The 8929-nt window shown below is 45.9% G+C and overlaps 1 pseudogene; it reads left to right on the top strand.

Moving 5' to 3' along the window:
• Positions 1-2909: 2909 nt before the first annotated feature.
• On the top strand, positions 2910-4393 carry LOC146187547 (uncharacterized; annotated as a pseudogene).
• The last annotated feature ends 4536 nt before the right edge of the window (positions 4394-8929 follow it).

The following is an 8929-nucleotide window of genomic DNA, read 5'->3' as shown; positions in this document are numbered from 1 at the left end:
TATTTTTAGAGTTGAAACATCATGTTTAGAAGTGTAGAGACTATGGCTGCCGCTAAACGATTACACGTTCTTCAGCACTGGAGCTTGCTGCTGGCTATCAAGACTTGCCACTGACGTTCTGGATGTCTGCGCACTATATTATGCATGGAAAACATTTAACATGCCATGTTTTACAGCACTGGCAATTTTCACTTTGCTGGCTGGTTGGTCATGCTCTGCTACCACGCACGTAGTTGTTGCTAAACACGGATGTCCGGTGCAAACATGCAAGCAATATAACCTACCGAAGCTTCACAACCAACACATGGAATAGCAAGAATACTATTTTACTTCATAATAAAGCTACGTTATATGTAAACACTTTAGGAAGCTTTGTAATAACCGAGGGCTCGGCTGGTTCATACGTAGCGCAAGAGCACAAAAGCAAAAAAATGCATAAAATATACATTTTGAACTATGTATATTATTTTTTAAGAGTGGCTCATCATTCGGCAGGCTATCCTTTTCCTCATTATATTTGTTTCATTTTGCTGTATCCACTTGTCCAGTGCGGGGTACGCTCGCCTTCTTTGAAGCCTGAAATTGAGCCAGCAGTGAAACTTTTGGAGGTAATCACCATGTTTCAGTGCCGTAAAAATAATTTCAGGTTTGGTATTGTAGCCTACATTGTTCATTACATTTTTCAGTTGTAAGTTAATTCTTCGGCTTTGGGTGATGAGAATCAGGGCTGCATCAATAGGAGTCACTTGAGAAAGAGACTCTCTGTGTTTGGTCTTTCTCCTGCACTAATCCCGAGTAGTAAAAGTGTCATAAAATAGCCAGCAGGTGCAGTTTTACTATTAATTGTAGAAAACTAAAAGCGTCAGGAAAGAAGATCAGCCGACGCACTTATTCTTACTGCTAAATTTGATTATTTGCGGAAATAATAAAAAGAACCTTTCGTTCTAAAATGCACTTATCCACAGTTATAGATGGTTATATCGCGCAGAAAAAAGAGGCTTGACTGAAACGTGACACTTTATCTTCTACGTGCAAGAGCTTCTACTGTCCGCTCGAAAAACTCTATGAAAAAAAATTCTGAAAAGGGGATTCTTATTTACAGTTGCTACCATAGTTCTTATACTTTACCACGCGTACAAACTTGTTCCCACAACAAACGTGATACTAAGCTATGGATTTCTTTATTTTTTCAATTTGAGTATATTATACAAACCCCAAAGTGTCTGTGTCGTGAGTTGTTTTGGCTGCAGCTTTGACAAATTTTAAAATGTTCTGTTTGCAGTAATGATGCGGTGTACACTAATTTTAGCATCCATGGTCGGAGTACGACTGCCATTTCTTAAGTCTTTTGTTTCTTCTGTAGTTTCTTTTAGTTCTTGTGGCAATCTATCCTAACAAAAACTATTCAAAGGAAAGCTATTGATTTGAAGCATGCAGTTATGACGATGTCTTTCTTCTACAGGTGTTCGATCACAAAGGCGCTACAAGTAGAAAAGGGAAGCACTGACTACCGTTTAACGAATAGATAACGGCAAATGTCATTTTGTTTTGTTTCCAGCGTCAACAACACATCCACATGGGAAGCCGTGCACTGCCAGATGTTGCAACCAATGTAAGCAAGTTAATATGGCCGGCCTCACCGAGTATGCAGCTTATTTCAACCGGAGTAAACCAGACAACAAAGTTGTCTGAGTGCCAACAGGTAGTGCTTTATTTTGCATTTTTACTCCACGGTCTAGCTATACTGTAGTTTTCAAAAGGATTTATGAATGTTGCTTTTATTTCCATGGGCCATCTGCGAAAGGAAATACATTGTTATGCACGCTGCTCAAGTCCATATCTTTAAAGGATGCGGGGAGCTACTGCCAATACAACCAACCATAAAAGAAGCTGTGATGAACTCAAGTGGCTTCCTCCAACCTGGGATCTGAGAACACCTTGCCAGGGGACGCAAAAACAGGAGGAGCACTGAAGTATAAGAGTTCTGCCTAAATATTTCCACGCCCTGTTACCCACGCACACCTAATAAATCACAATGCAATGTACCTTCCAGCTGTATTATTTTCTGTGCATGAATATTCTCAGCATGCTTTATTTAAATAAAAAGCTACATTAAAAATATCAGCACTGTTTACGTATGGGATGGCTTTATAGTTGCCTATTAGCCATAGTTGCCTATTAGCCATATTAGAACGCGATGGTTAGATGGCATTCTCGAGGCATTGCAGATGAAGCTATGTGATGTTAAGAAGATAGTGAGAGACCGGAAAGCGTGGCGTGACATGGTCCATAGGGTCACGAAGAGTCGGACACGACTGAACGCCTGAACTGAACTGAACTGATTAGCCATAGTACGAAATAGCAACTAGCCGTAGTACTGATTATTGAAACATTCAGCACTATTATGTGCCAGATTGCCAATTGCTCTGGCTGGATGCCAATAATGCAATACCACTGGGCAAGATTGGATTGGAAATATTGGGCAGCCTATAAATCTGGCTGGATGCCAGTTGTGAATATCCAGTGAATAAGCATGGATACAAGATATTGGATGGTCAGCAAGCTTGGCGGGATAGCCATGATATAACAACCAGTGAGTGAACTTGGGTGGAAGATATTGAGTAGTCATTGAGTGCCATTGAATGCCAGTAAACAAGGTAGTATGCCAATAATGGTTTTGATAGGAGAGCCAATCAGATTGGTTGGCATATATCTTGGATCTTTCTGCGCCCTAATCAGACGCCAATATTGACCAATATTGGGACAAATATTGACCAATATTGGGACCAATATATTCCAATATTGGACCAGTGGCGGTCCATTGACGGCGTGCTGCTTGGGTGGTTTGCGATCAGGGGAACCAGAACGTTTCTTTGTTTTCAAACCTTGTGACCCCTGAGAAGCTCTACTTAAGTGTGAATGGTGAACCACTTTTCTTTATTTTTGATCCACCACATTTGCTGAAGTGCTTGCGCAATATGTTCAAGTACAACTTCAGGGTAGGCAGTGACACTCTTAAGAGCTCTTACGTACGACCGGCTTATGAGAGCGATAAATGCAAATTCGGTCCATCCCGAAGTTGAGTGCCCGGCACTTCAATTTAACTTTTGGTTCGAAGATGTCTGTAAAACTCGCAGCACAGGTATTCAGCAATCATTGCGCTGCTGCAGTGTGCACATTAGTAACATTCCAGCAATTGCCTGCAGAGGCTATCCACACAGCCAGATTTGTTGAGAGAATCGATAGACTCTTCGACAGTTTAAATATTTCGCAAAAGCGGGGAAAGTCTCCGTATGCCTCCGATGTGTGCAGAATCTGAGCACGAAGATTTTTTGGCAGAGTGCATTGCAGTTTTTGAGAACATCGAAGTTCTAGGCTGCGCACGGCAGCCTCTTTGCATCCGGGGCTCCTGCCAGACTATGAGGGCTGTGCTGCTGTTATGGAACCACCTGGCCTCACGCTATGGTTTCACTTACATCCTTATCAGACACCTGAACCAGGATGCACTCGAAGACACTTTTTCAATTGTTAGGTCAAAATCCTGGTCAAACAGCAACTCGTCCTGCCGGCAGTTTCAAGCAGCATTGAGGCATCTTTAAGTCAGCAACCTCTTAAACTGTCGGAAAGCAGCAACTGTGCTGAAGACATGTCTAGCCTTCTAGCCACTCTCCTAGTTTGTTTTACTAAATCTGTTCCTTCTCTTTTCACAGCTACCACATCTTTGCCAATTGCAGTAGAAGTTTTGCCTTCTGATTATCCGTCTCCAATGCCAGAGAACAACATTGTCACATTGTCAACTTTACTGGGTGGCTTGCCGGCAAATTGATGAATGACCACAGGTGTGTTACAGGGACACTTACGTGTGAAGTGAGACTAGAAAACGCCACGTTTGCCGATCAGAACCAAGTTCTCTTGTACCTAAGTGTCAAAAATCCGGGAGAAGGTGACTTTGGAAGCCTATCGGTTCCGGCACCCTCCTTTGTAGCTTTCATCAATGCTTGCGAGCAGCTTTTTGTTGCATCTACCTCCAATATTATAGGAAAAGAACATGTAGGGCATGATCTGTGCGTGTTGCTTCAAGCCAAGGTAGAAAAATCGCTGACTATGTGTGGGGATGATGTTTATGATAGTTTCTTTGCCCTGTTCGTCAGGATGAGGTTGCATTGGCTTGCACGCAGCAAAATTCTTCAACTGCACAGTCAAACAACTAAACGGAAAGCCACGAAGCAGGCAGTGAGGTTGAGCAAATGAAAACTGTAATTCTGGAGTTAGTGGCAGTGTTTTTTGAAGTTGCTACATTGCACAAGCTGCAAAATAGCCTGCATCTTTCATCATTCATTCCACTATGTCACTCTTTTAGGGTGCTTTTGTGCCATTTGCAGCCTGTTCAAGTGTCCCCTATGTACTTGCAGACTATTGTAAGATAAACCTCCACAAAGATAAAGGGAATGGCTCCCAATGGAGACCTTCTAGGCAATGGATTCGCCTAGTTTTCATGGCATTCGGGTCAATTTTTTCACCTGCCCAACTCTTCCAGTTTCGTGGTCGCAGGTATAATGAAATGAACCATTGTCATCGCAACTGCCACTCAGCACCACTGGCTACCAAGCCACTTTTAAGCAGGCTTGCTGCATCTTGAGTGCTTTCAGTAGGATCATTTGCAGCACAACGAACAGCAGAACAGCCCTGGACCTTTATTTGGCTATGTTGTAGCATAGAGTACAATGATTACATGCCGTACTGCCACGTTAATGTCCTTGAACCTCGGTGTAAGCTGTACTTCGTGTATGCTTTTGTTGGATTAGAATTACTTCAGATTGATCCGGCTGACGACTAGAAGTAGTTCTGGAGGTTGTACGTAGCCTCAATGTGTGGTGTGCTCCTGCGTTGAGCAGGTTTGTTGATGCTAAAGCTAGCTTTAACATGTCCTGTAGGTGTAAACACAGCTGTTAATATCTTTCAGCTGAAGAAATGAAATGTGAAGAGTAATCCCAGTGTGCTGCATGGTCTATGTGTTGATGCGCCTACTTATGTCATGCCATGTTTGCCTCAATTGAAGCTGTCTTAGCACTGTCTTCTATACTTTTCAATTTCCTACCTGGCAACGTTCGTGGAACTGCAGGGCTTTTTTCTATCCGCACTGTGACCATTGAGATGAATAGCAAGCTTAAAGAAACTACTGCTTGAGCTGCCTGTGACGCGTATTTTTTGTTGGTGTGCTTTATCACTGTATTTGTTTGGTTGCTGTAATATACCATGAATATGAAAACCATACTTGCCGTACACTGTATTGCACACTGTGCACTTGAGCCTGTGCTTTGTGCATCATACCTTGTACTCAAAAGTACTAGCACCAGTATTTCCACCAAGGTTTCCACTACGAATCATGCATGATTGCATGCTTAGCCAGCCAAGGTAAGCCAGCGTCTGAAAGTGTTGCTGCCTTTCTATGCTGCCTCCTTTGCCAGTCACTTTCATTGGGTTACGAATTGCACATTAACAAGGCCATAACTAGCAGGAACTCGAGCACATTTGACTGGTAAAGGTTGGTGCGCACTGAAAGGCAACCTTCATGAGATACCGGCTTGAAAATGCGGGTTCTATAAAAAGACCACTTTAAAATTCGCGCTAAAAACATACGTATGCGTGACGTCATTCAATGTCACTCATACGTAGCTTAAAGAAACTCATGGGCACCGCCCCCCAATATGGCGGTGCCCATGAGCCGCCATTTTTTGGACCAGTGGGCGTCTATGGAGCCATCGCCACCGGTGGTGCGCGCCTCGGTTGTCTACCGGAATAAACGCCAGACACGGCATCCCTTGCCTTGCCATCTTGACCTTGCCGTCTCGACCTGGCCTTCTTCCACAAGTGGTAGAGGTGCGACTTGATCCCATTGCAGTTTTGTGCCCTGCCTCTCGCTAGAGCTACGTTCCGGTCGCTGTTTACCACCTGCCACCATCGTTATGTCTACCGAGAGTACCCACGAACCGGCAGGACCCTCTACCTCGGCTGCACCACCCCCTCCGACTGTGCCCACACGACAAAGCGACCCGCCGCTGTTCGCTGGTCGTCGCGATGAAGACGTCGATGACTGGCTGGGCACCTATGAATGCTGCAGTGCCTAGAACCGGTCGGACGATGCTCTGAAATTTCTAAATGTTTTTTTCTACCTCACTGAGGTCGCCAGAACCTGGTTTATTAACCGCACCGCGAAACCCACACCATTAACTGGACCACATTCAAGCAGCAGTTCTGCCAATACTTCGCAGACCCTGCAGTTCGGACTGAGATCGCGAAGACCAAGCTCGCTTCCGGCCTCCAAGGTCCCGATGAGTCATATGCGTCTTACATAGAGCCCATACTTGCACTTTGTCGGCGTATTAGTTTCGCCGTGCCGGAACCTGAACGCGTACACCACATCTTGAAAGGAATTATTCTGTGGCTTATAACACCCGAATTGCCCAGAATCCTTCAACTGTTGATGCCATTATTACGACCTGCCAACGCCTCGACCAGCTGCAGTCATCCCGATTGCATCCCGGCATCGCTACTGGCTTGACCTCTGCTGACTTTGATCTGCGGACACTGATTCGAGCCATCATCCGCGAGGAGCTCCAAGCCCTCAAGCCTGTCTGTCGACACGGGTGCGACCATTCTTCCGTAACTTCTAATGACTCCGGTCTCCGCAGCATTATTATAGAAGAGCTTGCAACAATCACCCAACCTATGGCATTCGACCCTCCTGCATCCCGCCCACCACCGACTTACGCACACGTCGCAGCATCCCCCCCCCCCTCCTTTTGTTCCGCCAACCCGACTGGCACCGCCCTACAATCACATCAATGCAATGGCGACGGCTCAACCTGCATCACCCTATTACGCACCTTGGCGCCCCTCCCGACCAGTCTGCTACTACTGTGGCATTAGAGGACACATATCCCGCTTTTGTCGCCGCCGCCTTCAGGACGAGCGTCGTGGTTACGACGCCTTCTAAACTGATGTGCCTTCAACTTCATATTATCAACGCCGGTCTATTCCCAACCCGCCTCGTCAGTTCTCGCCGCCTCCAGTGTCCTCGTCTGAGCCTCGTGGAGCCCATGTATCTTGACGCCACTCCCCATCCCCATACCGCCGATCAGTTTCTCCTCTCCGTCCCGCAACAACTCTCCCTGCCCGCCATCCGGAAAACTAAGTGATGCAGCTGCGGGAGGTCAAACTGCACTCTGCGAACTTACTAAAGGTCCTCCTGACAGCCAATACAATATGATTTATGTTTTCGCTGAAGGGTTATTGGTCGAAGCTTTGATTGATACAGGGGCTGCGCCCTTCCTCTGCGTCCTTCAGCAATGTGCACAGTGCGAGTTGTTATCGATGGCGTACGCCACCATGTACAGTTTGCTGTGCTCTCACCTTGCGCGCATCTGATGATTTTTGGATGGGATGTTTTGTCAACTGCTTCAGCGTTAATTTCCTGTGGCGACCATGTCATCCATATGTCAGATAGTGATTTTGCATATGACTTTTCTGAACAAAATTATCCCCTTATTGCCGCAGCTGATACTGTTTTGCCTCCTCAGTGCGAAAAACTACTTACCGTTGTTTCTGACCACATAACTGACGGAGACGTGCTCATCGCACCATCTCGTAATCTTGCACGCGGCATCGCCTTCCCGTCAAGTCTTGTCCGTTTCCGCAACGGCTCAGCGACAGTAGCCGCCACTAACACTTCACGTGAATCCCTCGTGCTCCCAAAAGGAGCTTCTCTGCCTTGCATGTTGGATGTTCAACCTTTCTCCCTGATGGTGCTCACCGCCCCTCTGCCCCAGCAGCGAGTTTCGACAGACGTCTTTCTTCCTGTTCTCTCAAGGACTATTAACCCAAACCTCACGCCTAACCAACACCAAGAACAGCTGACATTGCTTCGACATTATCAAGCCGTTTTTCATGCCACTTCCCCACCACTGGGACGGACTAGCGTTGCACACCACCTCATCTTTACTGAAGGTAACTGTATCGGCTGTCACAGTAGATAGAACATGACAACACGGTTGCAGGGAAAAGGAGCCTTCGTGCTTTATTGCCCGCTGGTTTTATAGCCAACACTGGAAAGAAGGGCGACCTCCTCTCCCCCAGAAGCCGACTGTGTGCGCATGTCCCGTGGCTTCCGGGACGATGACTTAGCTACCGATACAGTAACTATATCGTTCGTAGACGGCCTTATCGGGTTTCTCTCCCTGAAAGAAAAGTTATTGAAGAAAATTTAAATGACATGCTCCGTCGTAATGTTATTCGTCCCTCAACAAGTCCATGGTCCTCTCTAGTATTATTAGTTAAAAAAGGACGGGTCGGTACGCTTTTGTGTTGACCACCGTGCACTCAACAAAATTACCCGCAAAGATGTATACCCGATGTCGCGAATTGACGACGCCCTTGACTCTCTCCAAGGCGCTGAATATTTCTCGACCTTGGACCTCCATTCTGGTTATTGGCAAATACCTATGCACGAAGATGACAAAGACAAAACTGCTTTCGCAACTCCCGAAGGACTTTACGAATTTAGTGTTATGCCCTTCGGCCTTTGTAACGAACCGGCGACATTTGAAAGAATGATAGATACAGTACTCCGCGGACTAAAATGGACAACCTGTGTATGTTACTTGGACGACATTGTTATCTTTTCGTCAACTTTTAACGACCATCGTACGCGCCTGAATGAAGTTCTCACATGCCTCGCTTCAGCAGGTCTTCAACTCAACACCACGAAGAGCCACTTTGCACAGAATGAAATTAAAATATTGGGACATCTAGTTAGTTATGATGGCATTCGTCCAGACTATGAAAAAATCATGGCGTTCCTGAATTTCGCTCATCCTCAACGGACTGCAGATTTGCGCAGTTTTCTCGGCCTGGCATCCTATTGCGGCCG

Source organism: Amblyomma maculatum, chromosome 6 (assembly GCF_055883805.1).
Source record: "Amblyomma maculatum isolate TAMU_Amacu chromosome 6, ASM5588380v1, whole genome shotgun sequence".
In the NCBI taxonomy this organism is placed as follows: domain Eukaryota; kingdom Metazoa; phylum Arthropoda; class Arachnida; order Ixodida; family Ixodidae; genus Amblyomma; species Amblyomma maculatum.
Note: the sequence above shows the minus strand (reverse complement) of the source record. Positions and strands in the feature narration are given on the sequence as shown.